This window comes from Myotis daubentonii, chromosome 1 (assembly GCF_963259705.1).
Source record: "Myotis daubentonii chromosome 1, mMyoDau2.1, whole genome shotgun sequence".
Taxonomy (NCBI): Eukaryota; Metazoa; Chordata; class Mammalia; order Chiroptera; family Vespertilionidae; genus Myotis; species Myotis daubentonii.
This window is the reverse complement of record NC_081840.1, coordinates 230,378,006-230,390,011: the sequence shown is the minus strand read 5'-3', so window position 1 is coordinate 230,390,011 and position 12,006 is coordinate 230,378,006. Positions and strand designations below refer to the sequence as shown.

The 12,006-nt window shown below is 55.1% G+C and overlaps 1 pseudogene; it reads left to right on the top strand.

The window, feature by feature from the left end:
- Positions 1–7,588: 7,588 nt before the first annotated feature.
- On the top strand, positions 7,589–10,944 carry LOC132242085 (speckle-type POZ protein-like; annotated as a pseudogene).
- Positions 10,945–12,006: the final 1,062 nt, after the last annotated feature.

Genomic DNA, 12,006 nt, shown 5'->3' with positions numbered 1-12,006 from the left:
TTTATGAAAAATGGATGGAGGCCCAGAAATCCGAATTGCCACACCTCTTCCAGATGGGAAAATATTATTTTCTCCATTCTGCCTTTCCTGTATTTGAATAGAGTTTACAGAGAGCTCAGCCTTTATTCCATCTGGTTGTTATGGGGGAGCAGGAAGATGGGACTGTGTCCCAAACCGCTGGGACCAGTCTGCCCCGAGCTAGATATGTGGCATTGGGAAGGGCACGTCACCTTCCTAGGCCTCACTGAGCATGAGAGGCTCCACTGGAGAGCTCCCAGTCCCCCCATGGTCCTCCAGCGCCGGTCCTGTGCGCGCGCGCACACACACACACACACACACACACACACACTCTCTCTCTCACACACACACACACACACACACACTCTCTCTCACACACACACACACACACTCTCTCTCTCACACACACACACACACACTCTCTCACACACACACACACTCTCTCTCACACACACACACACACTCTCTCACACACACACACACACGCTCTCACACACACACACTCTCACACACACACACATTCACACACACATTCTCACACACACATTCACACACACACATTCACACATACACATACACAACACACTCACACACACACTCACACACACACTCACACACACACACACACTCTCACACACACACACTCTCACACACACACACACTCACACACACACATTCACACACACACACACGCATGCACACACACACACGGAGGCTCCTCCAGCGGCAGAAGGCTGCCCTGGAGACAGCCGTGGGCAAACTACGGCCTGCAGGCCCAATCCGGCCCGTTTGAAATGAATAAAACTATTGAAAAAAAAGACCGTACCCTTTTATGTAATGATGCTTACTTTGAATTTATATTAGTTCACACAAACACTCCATCCATGCTTTTGTTCCGGCCTCCGGTCCAGTTTAAGAACCCATGGTGGCCCTCGAGTCAAAAAGTTTGCCCACTCCTGCCCTGAGACCAAGGCCAATAGTGGCAGCACCTGCATAACCGGAGCGGTTACCAGGCCCGGGTGCCACCCCTGGCTGTGACGCCATCGGCTAAAACTTTTGAACAGCTCGTCGAATATCTTGGCGTTTTCTTATCCGTTTTCCACATCGATAAGGGAGGGATGATCACGATAGGCCAAGGCCATTATAAACCATGAAACAGCTTATCCTATCTTATAAAAAGCCTGCGGTCAGGACGCCCTCGCGCCACACCAACCAATCAGCAGGAGGCTGCACGCCTGGCAGGTGCCCATGGGCGGGTGGGGACTTGACGCTGCGTCCCCTCGGGTGGGCGCTGGGGAGGACTTGACCGGGAGGTGCATCAGGGGACTCCGGCAGCGCCGGCCCCGTGGGGCGGGACTCCGGGACTGGGGGGGGGGGAGCCCCATGACACCAGCTTTCCAGGGGCCACATGGGAGAGGGCGCAGGGGATGGTGCCAAGCGGGTGGGGGCAGGGAGCGTGGCGTGGGTCCCCGGGTGGCGAGTGTAGGTGCTCCCGCCGTGGGGGGAGGGGCAGGGGGAGGTAGTGTGAGGGGGAGGGCGTGAGCTGGAAGAGGAATTGAGGCAGAAGGTAAAAGCTGTTACTAAGGGAAAGAGCCAAATGGTTCTGGGCAGCCAATGGCTCAGACACTCAACACTGGGGAGAGAGGAATGGGGACCAGCCAGGCACAAATGAGCTCTCAAGGCCGGTGGCAGCGGGTCGTGCAGCAAAACAAACCCGAGTGGCGGTGGCTCGGGGAGGGGGGGTGGGACCATGTGGTTTCACACGTTGGGCTTCTAGTCCTAAAATATTAGGAAGGGGCAAGGCCGAGCGCTCCACTGAGAGTCACTCTGAAAGCAAGGTCTGCTGCCTCCCTCCTCCTGCTCCCCCCACCCACCAAGCCCATGGCCGCCGCAAGGTCTCTGTGCACACACTGCTCTCCCCACGTGCCAACTCCACTCCGCCGGTGCTCGGAGCGCCCTGGCACCCAGAGGAACCAACCGCACCACCCTCGTGCCACTGAGCAGGAGGAAGGTCGTTTGCTTAGCCTTGGAGGGGCAGCGCCAGGCCTGGATGACTGCCTGAGTTTCCCGCCGCCACCCTGGCCACTTCGGCTCCCTTGCCCGCCTCCGATGCTTGTCATGTGAAACCGCAACCTTCCTTCTCCAGGAGCACAGGGGGCTCCTGGGAGAACCAGGAAGGCCTAAAACTGGCCGAGTCTGGAGGTCAAGTGGACCCTTCACTGTGCCCCTTACAGGCGGCCAGAGGAGGGGCATGGACAGGGGAGGAGCCCGCAGCCAAGAGTGCTGGGGCCGGGAAGCTGTGTCCAGGAGGGCTCGGTGCCCGGTTTTGCAAAGAGCAGAGGTGAGAGAACCAGCAGAGCGTGTGGAGGGCGGGGCCGTCTCAGAGCCCTGGGAGGCAGAACTGACTGCTTCAAAGAAAAGAGACCTCCTTTCAAATCAGGACAAAGTCATCTAAGGGTCCATCTCCCTCCATCCCAGGTGCCCTCTCCCTAGGGTGGCCGAGGTCGTCACTAGCCAACCATGTGGCTCCCTGTCCCACAGGGAAGTCTATGCTAGAGACGGATGCTTTTTGTTTTTGTTTTTTAATTTCAGAGAGGAAGGGAGAGAGAGAGAGAAACATCAGTGATGAGAGAATCATAGATCAGCTGCCTCCTGCACACACCAACCCCCCCCCCACACACACACACACACACACACACACTGGGAATTGAGTCTGCAACCCGGGCATGTGCCCTGACGGGGAATCGAAGCGTGACCTCCTGGTTCATAGACTGATGCTCAACCCCTGAGCCACGCCGGCCGGGCTAGTGATGAATGTTTGCATATACCGGTTTGCAAACATATCAGTCTCCTCAAACGGCCGTCTCTACTGTTCTATGAGCTGATTGCCGGGGAGGATTTCTATTGGATAGTCCATCGTTTTGTGCCAACTGGAGAGAGAGGCAGGGCCCCAGGGCTGACCCCTGGGTGTGACTCCTGGTTTCTGGCTTGAGCACCTGGGTGGACGATGGGTCACGTCTAGGGTAGGCGCCCCATGGAAGGAGCAGCGGGTTGGAGACGGGCAGGGAAGACGGGAGGTCAGCTGGGAGTTTCTGAGTCTAACCTCCCGGAGCTGAGACCAAACTGAACAAAGAGCCCGGCTAGTGCAGGAGGATTTCCCGACGTGCAGTTCCGCATAGTATCCCGGCCCAGGCCGCAGGACTGCCATCACCCTCAGGGCATTCGGAAGCGTCTGGGGGGAGTAAGAACCCAGAATTAAGGGACTCCTGGCCCCAAAGAAGCTGTTTCAGCCCAGAAGGGACTGGGTACCTTGAATTGGGGAGAAAGCATTTCCACCAACAACAGAAACAGGAGACTCAGAAGGCACGCTGAGTTCAGTGGAGGAAAACTTCTCTGACTGAGCCCGTCCCGACAAGAGAAAGAGGAAAAGGCCGGGGGTGGGGGGTGGGGGTGGGGGGCGGGCGAGGCAGGAGGGGGGCAGGTGAGCCAGCCTGGAAAGCCTCTGAAATGTGGCCACTCACGTGGAGATAAAAATCCTCTCTCTCCCCCCAGGGGAGCAAGATGAGAACGTGGCCGAGAACTTGGCAAATGCAAATGTGCACCTCCCCAATTGTCAAGTATTATAACTCTTAAAATTGAACATTTTATTTTGTAGCGTCAGCTTCTAGACCCCCACTGAAAACTGTTTTGCTGTCAGCTCACTCTCAGGCAGCGGTCCCCAAATTTTTTGATCTGGTGCTCATTTAATAAAAGCAAACTTTCACCATTAATGCATGTTTATTAATTTTTTTAAAAGCAGTTTTATTGATTTTCAGAGAGAGAGGAAGGGAGAGAGATAGAGAAATAGAAACATTGATGAGAGAGAAACATCACTGATCAGCTGCCTTCTGCATGCCCCCTACTGGGGATTGAGCCCACAACCTGGGCATGTGTCCTGACTGGGAATTGAACCAGTGACCTCTTGTTTCCTGGGTTGATGCTCAACTGCCGAGCCACACCCACCAGGCACATGTTTATTAATTTTTTTATAAATCCAATGCATGTCCTACTATCTATACTAATAAAAGGGTAATATGCTAATTATACCGGACATCCATCTGGATGCCCTTCCGGACAAAGCCACGGTGGCGGAGGCCAAGGCAGAGGCGGTTAGAGGCAATCAGGCCAGCAGGCAGTGGTCATTAGGGGCTATCAGGCAGGCAGGCAGAGTGGTTAGGGGTGATCAGGCAGGCAGGCAGGTGAGTGGTTAGGAGCCAGTGGTCCCAAATTGTGAGAGGGATGTCTGACTGCCGGTTTAGGCCAGGATCGGGCCTAAACCAGCAGTCAGACATCCCCCAATGAGTCCCAGATTGGAGAGGGTGCAGGCCGGGCTGAGGGAACCCCCTTCCTTATGCAGGAATTTTATGCACCAGGCCTCTAGTCTATAACAATAAAAGGGTAATATGCTAATTATACCAGACATCCATCTGGATGCCCTTCCGGACAAAGCCACGGTGGCGGCGGCTGAGGCAGAGGCGGTTAGAGGCAATCAGGCCAGCAGGCAGAGGTGGTTAGGGGCTATCAGGCAGGCAGGCAGAGTGGTTAGGGGTGATCAGGCAGGCAGGCAGAGTGGTTAGGGGTGATCAGGTGTGCAGGAAGGTGAGTGGTTAGGAGCCAGTGGTCCCAGATTGTGAGAGGGATATCTGACTGCCGGTTTAGGCCAGGATCGGGCCTAAACCGGCAGTCAGACATCCCCCAATGAGTCCCAGATTGGAGAGGGTGCAGGCCAGGCTGAGGGAACCCCCTTCTTTATGCACGAATTTTATGCACCAGGCCTCTAGTCTATAATAATAAAAGGGTATTATGCTAATTAGGCCACCACAGTGGGCGGGGGCCGCAGCAGAGGCAGTAGAGGCCCCACGGCCGCAGTGGTAGCGGGCGGGGGCCGGGGCCAAGGCCCTTGCATGAATTTCATGCATTGGGCCTCTAGCTATTGGATAATAAATATCCCAGGACACAGTAAACTAGTGAGGGTACAAGCTAAAACTAGGGAGACAGTAAAAAGATCAGTGGCTGCCCTGGGCCGGGGGGATGGGAGGGATAAACAGGGGAGCACGGAGAATTGGAGGATTTTGGGGGCGGGGGTGTGAACCTACTCCGTCTGACACAGGAATGGAGGAGACCTGACTATACATTTGTCAAAACCTACACAATGTACAACACACAAAATAAGCCATGATGTCAGCAACAGACGTAAGTATTGCTAATGCAACACTATGGCTCTTACCCACCGTCACAAACACAGGCAGCAACGCGTGAGGTTCGCAACAGAAGCTGGGTGGGGTGCGGGGGCCTGTCTGCACTCTCCATTCCATTTGTCCATAAACCTGCACTGCTCAGAACAGAGTCTGTTCACGTAAAAGGATGTTTTCCTGACAAGTAATTCAAGAATTTCGAGTTGTGTCACGTCATTTAACACCCCCCGGAACGCTTTCTAGCGGCTCCAGGAAGTGAGTGTGGCCGCCTGCGCATCGAGCAGGCGGAGTAACCCTGAGACTCCGCGGCCGCCCCACGTGGACGCGGTGGGAGCGAGGTCTGAGGCTCCTTCCCTCCCAAAGGGAAGCGATCCGCTGGCTCCCGTGGGCGGCCAGCTGGGAATCCCTCTAAGACAGCGGTTCTCAACCTGTGGGTCGCGACCCCTTTGGGGGTCGAATGACCCTTTCACAGGGGTCGCCTAAGACCATCGGAAAACACAGATATAATTACATGTTGCTTTTGTGATTAATCACGATGCTTTCATTACGTTCAATTTGTATCAATGAAATTGGGGGTCACCACCACATGAGGAACTGTATTAAGGGGTCGCGGCATCAGGAAGGTTGAGAACCACTGCTCTAAGGGGTAGTCCCAGGCGCTTTTTGTTATTCCTGGAGTTCAGTATCAGCCCTGTTGTTATGGGGAGAGGAAGGCACACGAAGAGCTGAACGGGTTTCACTTCATGCTCTGGAATCCGAATATTTCAAAGTCAGTTATTCAACCCTGTGCTCGAGTCTTCGCCACGCGCCCTGTGAGTCAGAACAGACCTGCCTGCAGGCGGGCCGCTTGGCTGTCCAGCCGATGCCAGTGCCAGGACCCTCCGGAGCGCGGGCTGCCGGTGCCTCCCAAACACGCCAGGCCCTGAGCCCCGGGGCCTGTGAACACCGCCTTCCGCGGCCAAAGATGGGACCATGTTGAGATGCTGAGAGGAGGTGCTTTTACTGGATCAGTCGGGGGACCCTAAATCCAAGGACCAGTGCCCTTAGTGAGAGAGAGGCGGCCCTCGCGGGGTGGCTCAGTGGACAGAGTGTCTTCCTTCACACCCTCTCTGCAGGGCGTCAAATCTCCTTCTGTCTCCCTCTTATTTTTTAATTTTTTTAATTTTTTGGTTAATCCTCACCCGAGGATATTTTCCCATTGAATTTTTTAGAGAGAGTGAAAGGAAAGGGGGAGAGACAGAGAGAGGGACACATTGATTGGTTGCCTCTCACACCCACCCCCCAGGGCCGGGATCGAGCCTGAACCAAAGTACAGGCCCTGGATTGAAATCGGACGCTGGGAGGGTGGTGGCTCAGTGCCCAGGAGGCCGCGGGGAAAGCAGGACTGGGCCGCGGGGGTCTGAACCGCAATGCAGTCTCCGAAGAGGCCTCAGCCAGTCCCTAAGGGTCAAGCTCTGGGGCTGGGATGACCTCTGGGACAAGGTGGGCTTCTCAGAGTCTGTCTGTCCGCGTGGCATCCGTTAATCCCAGGGCCAGACTAACCGCCAGAGCTGCTTGCGTGTCCCCTGTGACTCCAAGCCCACACTCGAACCACCTCCTCACCTCAGGCTCCCACACTGAGCCAACGTCCCCCCTGCTTCCAGTCCCCCGGACCAGGTCCCAGATGACCATGGGGCAGCCCGCCGTGCCCCAGAGCCCACTGCGATTGTTCACGCCGCCCGTCCTGAAGTCCTGCGCGGATGTGCGCCCGGCCCGCCTTGCATTTTCTGCAGAAAGCCCCGCAGAGGGTCTGGCTTAGGCGGTCCCTTCGCTCCCACGTCCGCCTCCTGACCATCGCTGGGGCTTCCCCAGGTGGCCCCGCGTGGTGTGGTGTGGTGCGGCCCCTCCTCTCAGGAAATGTGATAAAAGCCTTCTCTCCTTGGCCTCCCTTAGCCACCTCTATAAAGTAAAACCCAGCGCGCACAACTGAGATGGGGCATCAGCCCGTGACTGGGTGTGAACTGCCCCCAAGAAGAGGATGTGCCGGGCCAGGCGGCTGTGCCCCAGCAACCAGGACAGTGACTCCTGGCTGAGCAGAAGCCTCAGTAACCGGGACGTTTCCCCCGCTCATCCCAGATCATCACTCCATTGCTGTACGCAGGGGCAGGAGCCGTGGAGTCCATGGGTCACTCTGCTGAATGCTGACATCTTTTCTTTCCATCCCAGACCAGCTGTGTGACCTTGGGACCGTCCTTGAACAGTTCAAGGTCCCCGGTGCCTCCTGGATAAAACAGGTACCCAGAGCTCGTGCCCCCAGGCGGAGATCTGACACGTCATCTCTCAAGAACATTGTAACGATGGTCGCCATGGAGACCGGGACCTTTCCGGGCACTTGCCGGGCACCAGGCATTCCTGACCGCCTCAGGTATAGAAACTCAACCCTCATAACAACGTTATGGGGAAAAAACTGTTATTTTCCCCCAATTTACAGACCAGACACCTGAGGCAGAAAGAGGTTAAGTAACCGCCAGAGAAGAACTAGCCAAGTTGGGATTTGAACTCGAGGAGTTGGTCCTCAGCTCCCACATCTCCACCCACTGTGCCTTCTCCTCTCTCGGCAAGCCAGAAACGCTGCCTTTGCTGAAGAAAGTCATACAGTGGCTCCAAAATATTCTTTTCCTTTTCATCCTGTTTCCCAGGGAGTTTGCTCCAAAGCAGAATTCCCTCCAGGCCCATTTCATCTGGCATCAAGTATTTTATTGGTCAGACATTCATTTTATAACATTTCTTCTTATGAAAGTTCAGCATAATTGCACGGCTTACATTTTTTCACAGGACTGTTTTCACAGGGGAAAAAAGCGGCTTAGCAGAGCCACTGAGGCTAAACCAGGAGGTGAAGGGGGAAGACAAGTCCCTCTTGCAAAGTACTTCTCACCTTCCCTCCCCGGAGACGGTGCCGACACAGGTTCCCAGCAGGGTCCTCGCCAGCATTCAATGTGGGGTCTTAGGGTGCCAGCAAGGAGGGTGCATGGCCAGGTCAGTCTCCTGATCCCATGGGAACTGGACAGTCAGAAGCAAGTGCGCTTCATGCACAGAAGGTCAGAGTGGTTTCAGAATCGGCCATTGAACCGTAATCAAGAAACGGAGGCTCGGAGGCACTGCGTCTTGTCCAACAACACCCAGCCAGCTCGGATCCGGTCTGAACCTGGCTTTGCTGGGTTTGGCTCAAGTAGTCTCCCAGAGGCCCCGGCCGAGGGGGAAGCAGCCGGGAAAATAAGTAAAGCAAGGTTTGAACCCGATTTTCATCTTCGACGACACAGTGGTGGGATTGAGTCTTAAAAGGTTTCATTTGGAGAGAGAAACATCAATGCGAGAGAGACACATCCGCCGGTTGTCTCCGGCAGGGGCCCCAAATGAGGCCGGGGATCCAGCCTGCAACCAAGGCACCGGCCCTCGACCTGAGTCAAACCAGGGACACTTCAGTCCATGGTCCTACACTCCATCCACGGAGCCAGACCGGCTAGAGATAAAAATAAAAGTTCCTGATCTCCAGAGATGTCGATAGAAAGGCAGCCTGTGAGGTCGGTGACTTGAGGAGATTATGTTGGGAGAGGTATATTTAGGGAGGTTAGCAAATGTGTTTAGTTCATCTTTTTCACTCTTAGGAGAGAACAGCTCTAGGAAGACCTCTCAAATCCCATCCCCTGGAAAAAATGGGTGTGGTCTTCTGAGACTCAATACAAAGCGCCAAACTCGCTCTTTCCAGAACACAGGAGTGTGTTTGGAGCGTAGCCGGTCGGGGAGACCTCTGAGAGCTACTGCCACCACGCTGGGCAGGCTGGGTCCCGGAGCCGACTTCTCTGTATTAATCCTTCTCAAGCAACTATGGCCTTTCTTGGACTTGCACTGAGAAGGAGAAATTTGGTTCCTGCCAGTTGAATGTTCCAAGCAGTTTGAATAGGGGAAGCTCAAACAAGAGGAAGGGAAAGGGAGAGAGAGAGAGAAACATCAATGATGAGAGAGGATCACTGAATCGCTGCCTCCTGCACGCCCCACACTGGGGATGGAGCCTGCAACCTGGCCATACGCCCTGACCTGGAGTGGAACGGAGACCTCTTGCTTCATAGGTGGACGCTCAACCACCGAGCCACGCCAGCCGAGCAGCATTTATGTTTTAGAGCAGGGGTCCTCAAACTACGGCCCGCGGGCCACATGAGGCCCCCGAAAACATTTATCCGGCCCTCCGGGTGTTTTTGCCGCCGCTGTGTGCATAGGAATTTGTTCATAGTTTTTTTAAACTATAGTCCGGCCCTCCAATGGTCTGAGGGACAGTGAACAGGCCCCCTGTTTACAAAGTTTGAGGACCCCTGTTTTAGAGTCATCGTTCAGACGGTTGTTTTTAGAAACAAAGCCTGGAAGTTGCAGTCGGTGTGAAGCGAGTGCAGGACAGGTACCAGCAGCCATAGGCCCCGCTCTGAGAGATTTCCTGTCTCACTGCTACTGGCCTAACTTGGGTGAAGAGAGAACAGAGATCTGTGTCCTCTGGCTTTGGACATCTCATTTAACTTCACACTGGCCACGTCCAGGGCTCCAAGTCCTCCGCCTCCGGCAGAAACGGCGAGTGGCCCTGTCGCTGCGAGCTGGCGCTGCACGCAGATCAGATCGAGGCAGTGAAACTCCCCAACACGTGGACCGTCTGTAACGTTAGCTGTTGCCGGGAGGACATGGGCGAAGTCATTCAGAGGTCAGCCTTTTCATCAGGAGCCAATGAAAGACTGAAACGGTGTTTGAGAGGAAACCCAAAGGGGCTGGGACCTGGCCGCCAGGTGCAGCAAGCAAAGATTACCTGTCACGCTACCTGTTACCGGTCAGCTGCCTAAAGAGTGAATTTCGGGCAAAATTCAAATTCTTTACCCTGAAATCAAAGCTGTGGAGAGTCGCCGGGCATACAGGTTTATGCAAGGCAAAGGCTGGGGGTTCAAAAAACTCATCCGTAGAGGTTGTCTCTTGGACGAAGCCCACAGGCTGCTCCCTGGTGACAAGCTGACCCTCTTCTGTGAGGTGAGTGTGGTGCCAGATTCCATCACCTTTCTGGCCAGAAAACCATGAAGATGGTGAAGGTTCCAGAGCGCCGGCTGGCTGATGAGCTAGGAGGACTTCGGGAGAATTCCTGGTCCACAGACTTTTGTGTGTGTGTTGCTGGCCAGGAATTCCGGGCCCGCAAAGCCATCTTAGCGGCTCGTTCTCCAGTGTGTGGTGCCATGTGTGAACGCACAATGGAGGAGAGCAAAAAGAATCGGGTTGAGATCATTGACGTGGAGCCTGAAAGGAGATGACATGCTTTGTTTACACGGGGAAGGCTCCGAACCTGGACAAAACGGCCGGTGGTTTGCTGGCAGCTGCTGACAAGTAGGCCCGGGAGCATCTGAAGGTCACGTGTGAGGAGGCCCTCTGCGGTCACCTCTCCCCGGACAGCGCTGCAGAATTGCTCGCTGTGGCTGACCTCCAGAGCGCAGATCAATTGAGAACTCAGGCCGTGGATTTCCCCAACTCTCATGCTGAGGGTATCTTGGAGACCTTGGGGTCGGGGGGCGGGGGGAGACAGGCAATGGTGGTGTCCCACGCCCGCTTGGTGGCTGAGGTGCACCGCTCTCTGGCTTCAGCACAGGGCCCCTGTCTGGAGCCCCCACACAAGCGCCTGAAGCAGCCCTGAGATCACGCCTGCTAGACGACTCCCTTGATGTTCCAGAAGCACCAGCCACTGTTGCTCCATTGACCCCCAGGTAGACAGGGTGGTCTGTGGAGCTTTGGCCTGCTGGGGGCGTGGGGGGACGACCGCATCTCCACCCAGATTTCTACAACAGCATGAAATAAACTTGGCGAAAATGGTGGGGGGAGTGGGAAGGGTCGGGGACTGCAGGCTGCTCGACCTGATGAAACCCCGTGGCTCCTCGCTGTGTCCCTGTGGCCTGACCGGCTTGGTCCCGTGGGGATTCCGTTTAGGCGCTGGCCCTGAGGACACCCCTGCGGTGGTATCTGGAGAAACTTGCCGGCATCTGACGGAGCAGAACAAATCGCCAGGTGCCTCTAGCAAAAAGCAACAACATGCTCTCCAGGTCCATCCATGCTGCTGCCAATGACAGAGTTCCTTCTGTTTTTATGGCCGAAGAGTATTCCCTGGTGTAGATGTGCCACAGTTTTTTCACCCAATCACCTGCTGATGGGCACTTAGGCTGTTTCCAGATCTTAGCTATTGTAAATTGTGCCGCTATGAACATCGGGGTGCATGTATCCTTTCTGATTGGTGTTTCAGGAAGAGATCAACCAACAAATTTGTGTGCATATATGCATAATCTGTGGACACAAAGTGGTGATGAGGGGCTCGTGGGGGCGCGAGAGAGCCATCTGGAAGAGGTTAATGGGGGGAGTGGGGGGACCTATGTAATATTTCAACAATAAAGATTTTTTTTTACAAAGGAAAAAAAATGTTTCATTTGCCTAAAGCCCATAAATGTAAGAGTAAGAAGAGGTCGGGAGCACGTGAGGGGGAGAGGACCGAGAAATCGCCAAAGAAACGACCGAGCCCCAGGGCCCATCGCTGGCCAGCGTCCAAAAGACCCTAATTTCAGAGAGGAGGCCGCGGTCCTTCGGGTGACCTTCAGGTTTGCGTTGGCAAACGCGCAGGTGCTCACAGAGGCGGCCGGCGGCTCGTTAAGAAGCGCTAGACGCCTGTAATCCCAGCTCAGAGGATTAACGTGCCCTTAAACGGATCCAG